Source organism: Aristolochia californica, unplaced genomic scaffold (assembly GCF_029961685.1).
Source record: "Aristolochia californica isolate CCGP_79_NKW_82.1479 unplaced genomic scaffold, dmAriCali1.0.hap1 SCAF_9, whole genome shotgun sequence".
Lineage (NCBI taxonomy): Eukaryota > Viridiplantae > Streptophyta > Magnoliopsida > Piperales > Aristolochiaceae > Aristolochia > Aristolochia californica.
This window is the reverse complement of record NW_027182290.1, coordinates 20703306-20711326: the sequence shown is the minus strand read 5'-3', so window position 1 is coordinate 20711326 and position 8021 is coordinate 20703306.

Genomic DNA, 8021 nt, shown 5'->3' with positions numbered 1-8021 from the left:
CAGGTGAACATGCGGCGAGATATTTATTCGAGTCAAACATGCCATTATTTTGCCCATTTAGGAAAAGGTGACCTAACGATCATTGATGATTGTAAAAATATTTTTCATGTGTAACGGGCTATATTTTTCTAAAGAATGACTTATGGGTTGGGATTCAACACTCAGTTAAAATTCCACTGCCTCCCCCCCTTTTCCCGACGATTGGAAAACCTGATATATAAAAACTAAAAAGAATTTACAATTCCTAAAAATTACAAACAATTTTTGGAAATATCTTTGTGATGATTTGTGCAATGTGCATATCCATTTTAGATGTATACTTTTTTCTTAAATCAAAACTTGAGTTTTCACTTTTCCCTTCATCTCGTAGACTAAAAAAAATTGAAAGGTGTAGAATTTAGGATCTCATGAAAGGAACTTTAGATGAACAAGAAAGATGAAGAAGAAGAAGAAGAGAGAAGGAGAAGAGAAGAAGAAGAACGTGGAAGAAGAGAGTTTGGATTAAGGGAGAAGAGGGTTGTGTCAAAAAAGAAAAATGAGAGCTGGTCGAATTTGTGGAAAGAGAGGAGAGTGCTTCAATGCCCTACTTGTTTGCCAATGCCTTTATTCATAGTTTTACAATACCCTTATGGCTACAACTTGATAAAACAAAAGACATAAAAGGAACACATAATTACACTTCTATGCCATCTTTATGGAAAGTACCATATTTTACACATATGCCACTCCTTTGACGTATGGGCTTCTTGTCTTGAGCCTGTGGGCTTGAGCCCATCTTCCAACAATCCCCCTCAAGCTGGAGGAGAAAAGACATCATAAATACCCAGCTTTCCACATATAAATTATAGGATTTTAGATGTAACGGGTGTAGTGGGAATATCAACTACTTGCTCTTGAAATGACACATGTTTGAGAGAGATTATTCCTGCTTGAAATTTCTCCCATATAAAATGACAATCCACCTCAATATGTTTAGTTCTTTCTTGAAAAACTGGATTTGAAGTGATATGAATCGCTGCTTGATTATCACAATGCAGATTCATCGACCCCTTTTTATAAAAACCTAGTTTGGTAAGAAGGGTCCTAATCCATAAAAGTTCACTAACGGTATGAGCCATAGCTCTGCATTCTGCTTTGGCGCTAGATCTTGCAACCACATTTTGCTTCTTACTTTTCCATGTAACCAAGTTTCCCCCAACCAGAGTACAATATCCTGATGTAGATTTTCTATCATCAGGAGATCCAACACAATTTGCATCTGAGAAGCTTTCTATGTTGAAGTGCCCATGTTTTTTATATAGCAATCCTCTTCCTGGAGCTCCTTTTAGATAACGTAATATTCTCTCTAAAGCCTGCCAGTGGGTAATTTGTGGTTTGTGCATGAATTGACTCACCACACTTACAACATATGATATGTCTGGCCTAGTTACCGTGAGATAAATCAATTTTCCCACGAGTTTTTGATATTTGCCAATATCAATATCGTCTTTATTTGTGGCACATAATTTTACATTTGTATCCATAGGTGTGTCAACTGGTCTACAACCCTTCATTCCTGTTTCTTCAATGGAGATCCAAGACATATTTCCTTTGAGACAATATTATCCCATGTTTGGATTGAAGAACTTCTATACCCAAAAAATATTTAAGCAAACCAAGGTCTTTAGTCTTGAATTCCTGACTTATCATCTGTTTCACCTCTTGTATGCTCAAAGCATCATCACCGGTTAAGATAATATCATCCACGTATACGGCCAATAATATTTTCCCTTTGATCGTATCTTTATAATATACAGAATGATCAACTGAGCATCGATGAAAACCAAATCGTAGGAGTGTTTGACTAAATTTATCAAACCAAGCCCGAGGGGACTGCTTAAGCCCATATAAAGACTTTTTTAACCGGCATACTGACTCCCCCACAACCACATAACTAGGTGGTTGAACCATATAAATTTTCTCATTGATATCACCATTAAAAAAATATTTTTAACATCCAACTGATAAACAGGCCATGAGGAGTTAGCAACAATAGATAAGATGATGCGTATTGAATTCAATTTTGCAACAGGAGAGAAGGTCTCCTTATAATCTTTCCCATAGTACTACGTATAGCCCTTAGCAACCAGTCGAGCTTTAAGATGAGCAACCGATCCATCAGGATTATGTTTTCACCAAAAAAACCCATCGACAACCAACTGGTCTTTTACCTTTCAGGAGTGATGTTAAGTACTAGGTTTGGTTTTCGCATAAGGCGTACATTTCTTCATCCATAGCCGCCTTCCATCTTGGATGTCTCAAGGCCTCTTGATACGATTGGGGAACAAAAGTAGAAGAAAGGGACACAATAAACTGAAAACACTCAGAAGACAAGCGATGCTTAGACATAAAATTTGAGATAGGATGCGAAGTAGTATAGGAGCGAAGTTATTTTCTTAAAGAAATAGGCCGAGTATCAAATTCAGGCCCATACATAGGAGGAGAAGGACTTACCTCGGGTGGATCCAACAACTCCACAGGTGAAGGTACGGCTGGTGCATCAGGGGATGGATCCACTTCAAGATTGAACGGCACAAGCGGACAAGGAGTAGTAGAAGGACAAGTCCATCCTAGAGGAGCATCATGGGAGGAGTAAAAGGGAGTTTCCTCAAAGAAAGTCACATCCCTAGAGATAAACATCCTCTGAAGGGTAGGATTGTAACAGACATAACCGTTTTGGGTGGGAGAGTATCCCAAAAAAAATGCACTTCATAGACCGAGGATCAAGTTTATTATTATGTGGAGATGTAACATGAACAAAACACGTACATCCAAACAATTTGAAAGGAAGAGAAAAAGGATCTTCACCACTAAATAACATAGAGTAAGGAGGTTTATGATGAAGGACCGATGAAGGTAACCTATTAATGAGAAAGCATGTTGTAAGTATAGCATGAGGCCAATAGAAATAGGGTACCTTCATGGAGTAGAAGAGGCCCCGAGCAACTTCAAGAAGATGACGATTCTTCCTTTCAGCAACACCTTTTTTTTGAGGAGTATAGGCACATGATGTTTGATGAATAAGCCCATTACTCTCACAAAATAATTTGAAGTCATGAGACATGTATTCCTTAGCATTATCAGATCTAAGGGTTTGAATTTTCTTCCCAAATTGTGTCAAGTCCATAGGATGGAAATTTTTAAACAAAGGAAGAATTTTGGAATGCTCTTTAAATAGATATAACCAAGTCACTCGAGTAAAATCATCAACAAAAATGACAAAATATTTAACTTGGGAAATATTTGAGACACATAAAGGGCCCCATACATCAGAATGTATTAGCTCAAACGGAGTAGTACTTGTAGTTGTAAGACGAGGAGAATATGTACTCCTGACATGTTTAGTTAATAGACAAACCTCACAACTAATATTAGAAAGTCCTTTTAAAGATGGAACCAAAGAATGAAGTGATGGGGTAGATGGATGACCAAGTCGGTTGTGCCAAAGTTGGGCCTTAGATGTAGTGGACGATAATATAGCTAATGGTGGAAGAGTGAAGTAGTACAAACCCCCCTTTTCATGGCCTCCACCAATCACCCTCTTCGTAGTGAGATCCTGAAAGACACAAGAAGACGGTGAGAAGGTGATAGAGCAATTTAATTGTTTGGTCAATTGGCTAACCGAGAGAAAATTTAAAGGAAATTGAGGAACAAACAAAACATCTTGAAGGGGAATAGATGAAGTAAGATAGGAGGAACCTTTGCCAAGGACCTTGGTTTGGGTACCATCAACAATAGTAACGAATTTATGAGCATAACAAGGAGATAAGAACTGCAACAAGTGTTTGTTACCTGATAGATGTTCGGAGGCCCCGGAGTCGATGATCCAAGAGGAAGAGGAAGAAGAGGAAGAAAGCATACCTGAGGCAATAGTAGTGGCAGCAGTAGATGATGATGAGGGAATAGATGATTCCATGAAGGACTTCATTTTATAAAATGCAGCATAGTCCTCAGCTGTAAGAGTCACATTTTTGGATGATGATTCAGCCTTATCTTCATTTTTCTCAATGTTAACTGAGACTGGGTTAGCTGTTGCCCAATCAGGCTTGCCATGAAGTTTCCAACATGATGCCACAAGGTGGTTTTGACGGCAACATAAGTACAAAGTTGAGGCTCAGTACCGAAAGAATTCTGACCCGTTCTACAACCTCTATTTTCAGCGCCTCTCATAGTTCGACCCCTCTCATATTTCTGCCCCGTCCTCGGGATGAGGAAGATGTTCCCCAATTGCCAGAGAACATCGTCGATGGAGCATCAATAGGAGGAGGGGATGGATCCGGTATCCTAAGTAATGTAGCACTAATATCATCGAAGGATGGAAGAGCAAAAGAACTTAGAAGTTAAGTTTTGGCCACCTCAAGGTATGGTTAAATATTCGATAAACACATGGTTGCTGCCAAAGCTTCTCTTTGTCATTCTTGAACAGCAATATCAGTGGAATATGGCTAAGCTAGTTTCCATTCTTGAAGAAGACCACAAAATCGTGCCAAAAATTCATGAATATTATATTCATGTTTCTTATGCAGCATGTTTTGTAAGACATCGTATATTTTTTGTAATGAAGTTGTGCTTGAGTAAAGCTTGGCACAAGTGTCCCATATGTTCTTGGCGGTTTCCAAGTGGACCACAATGTTGGTCACCTGCTCTTCCATGCTATTAATGAGCCAACTTATCACCATGTTATCATCCTCAACCCACTTGTGGTAGCACGCATCTTCTTCATCAATCGGAGGAGGAAAGTTAACAACGTGGCTCAAGAGGTCATGAGTAATAAGAACCCTCCGAACCGATTGAGACCAACTCATGTAATTGGAGAGACCTCTAAGTGAAATTGTAGTAATACGGAGTATATCACTCTTATTACTATTGCATCCAATCTCCATGATGAGGCAAGTAAAATATGGAGGTCAAGGCAAAAGGCCTTCTTCAAAGAAAAATTACTCTATGTAATTTGACGAACCTGTAGACCAAATCAATCACCAACAAAAGAGAACAAGAACCAAATTTTTTCACAAGGGCAAGCACCAAATTATCAACAAATTTGTGCCTTTAGAAAGTGATAATAACATCCAGCCATCACTCAACTTCTCTTGTATTCATGAGAACAAAGAGAAGAAAGTAGATGCAACCGATTAGGCCTTAATCCAAACTCCAACACAAACGAGCAATAGACAAAAATTTAGAGAAGATTTAACGACAAACCAAGACACTTGGAAGAGATTTATCTTTAGCTCATGGGAGACTTCAACATATTCAAAAATTTAATTTTTGAAGTTAAAAAAATGGAACTATAAAGGGTAAATGGCTGTTGGCATTTCATCAAACATATAATGGGCATCCAACAACATAACACAAATCCATGAGCAACCTAAAGTAGGAGAAGAAACAGCAACATGTGCTGGAATTCTACCTCAAATGAGATGGATCCAAATTACATAAAGGTAATTGAATTTCACCCATCAATCTTAATAAGATGCAAACAGAAAATGATCTTGATCACTCTTGTAATTGATTTACAAGGAGTCAAGATTATAACATCAATTTAGTCATAGAAATAAATATTTACAACATATAAAGATTTATCTTGATTTGATGTGACTCAAAATTCAAGAAGTAAAGAAAAACAGTAAAAAAGAGTATGTAAATAAGAAAAGCAAACAAAAAAAACGTAAATAAGAAGATGATGAACTTATCTCTTTATGACTGAACTCCTTTTACAAGTTCTTGAATAGATTTCATAATAACTCCATGAAGAGATCCTAAACTCCTTGCTCTGATACCATGTAGAATTTAGGATCTCATGAAAGGAACTTTAGATCAACAAGAAAGAAGAAGAAGAAGAAGAAGAAGAGAGAAGGAGAAGAGAAAGAAGAAGAACGTGGAAGAAGAGAGTTTGGATTAAGGGAGAAGACGGTTGCGTCAAAAAGAAAAATGAGGGCTGGACGAATTTTTGGAAAAAGAGGAGAGTGCTTCAATGCCCTACCTCTTAGCCAATGCCTTTATTTATAGTTTTACAATACCCTTAGGGCTACAACTTGATAAAACAAAAGACATAAAAGGAACACATATTTACACTTCTATGCCATCTTTATGGAAAGTACTATATTTTACACATATGCCACTCCTTTGACGTGTGGGCTTCTTGTCTTGAGCTCGTGGGCTTGAGCCCATCTTCCAACAAAAGGCAAATAGATGACAACGAAATGAAAATTTTAGATTTTGAGTATGGAAAAAATTTAAAACAATAACAAATGTAAGTAAAGAAAATTTATTCACACACCACAAATGAGCACAAAAGTTTTGTTATCCAAGTATGAGAAATTCCACTAGTTCAACAACCCCAATAGCTTGAAATTTCATAAGAAACAGATTTTTCTACGCATGTTTTAAAATATGGATATGCATGCTTGAAAAATGTTAAAGATTCAAAAGACCTATGCTTCCAAACCTTTTAAAGAGAATAACAAACGCTCATTAAATTTTCCCGTAAACGTGTGGTGGGATATTTACACAAGTCAAACTAGCCATTATTTTTCCCATTTACAAAAAGCTCACCTAACGATCATTGATGATTGTAAAGTGATTGGCCAAGCGTAACGGGCTATATTTTTTTTAAGGAATGACTGGGTTCAACACCTAGTTAAAATTCCTCCGCCTTCCCCTTTTCCCGACGACTGCAAAAACTGATATATAAAACTAAAAAGAGTTTACTATCTCTAAAAATTATTGACATTTTTTGGAAATATCTCTCTCTAAATTTGTGCATTGTGCATTTCCGTTTTAGATGTATACTTTTTTCTGAAATCAAAACTTGAGTTTTCACTTTTCCCTTCATCTCGTAAACAAAAAAGAGATGAAAGGCAAATAGATGACAACGAAATGAAAATTTTAGAGTTTGTGTATGGAAAATATTTAAAGCAATAAAAAATGTAAGTAAATAAAATTTATTCACACACCAAAAATAAACACATAGGTTTTGTTGTCCAAGTTTGGGAAATTCAACTAGTTCAACAACCCCAATAGCTTGGAATATTATAAGAAAGAGATTTTTCTACAGAAACTTTAAAAAATGGAAATGCATGCTAGAAACATGTTAAAGAAGCAAATGACCTATGGATCCAAACCTTTTAAAGATAATAACAAACCGCTCATTAAATTCTCAACTGAACGTGCAGTGGGATATTTACCCAAATCAAACAAGCCGTTATTTTGTCCAATTATAAAATGATGACCTAACCGTCATTGATGATTGTAAAGTGATTTATCATGTGTAACAGGCTATATTTTTGTAAGGAATGACATGGGTTGAGATTCAATATCCAGTTAAAATTTCCCCGCCTCCCCCTTTTCCAAACGAACGCAAAACCAGATATATAAAAATTAAAAAGAGTTTACAATCCCTAAAAATTATAGACACTTTTTGGAAATATCTCTCTCTAAATTTGTGCATTGTTCATTTCCATTTTAGATGTATATTTTTTTCTTAAATAAAAACTTGGGTTTTCACTTTTCCCTTCATCGTGTAGACAAAAAAGAGATGAAAGGCAAATAGATGACAACGAAATGAAAATTTTAGAGTTTGTGCATGGAAAAAATTTAAAGCAATAAAAAATGTAAGTTAAGAAAATTTATTCAAACACCACAAATAAACACAAAAGTTTTGTTATCCAAGTTTGGGAAATGCCACTAGTTCAACAATCCCAATAGCTTGGAATATTATAAGAAAGAGATTTTTCTATACATGCCCTAAAAAAATGGATATGCATACTTGAAACATGTTAAAGATGCAAATGACCTATCAATCCAAACCTTTTAAAGAGAATAACAACCCACTCATTAAATTCTCAAGTAAACGTGCGGTGGGATATTTACCCGAGTCAAAGGAGCCATTATTTTGCCAATTTACAAAAAGCAAACCTAACGATCATTGATGATTGTAAAGTGATTTATGATCCGTAACGGGCTATATTTTTGTAAGGAAT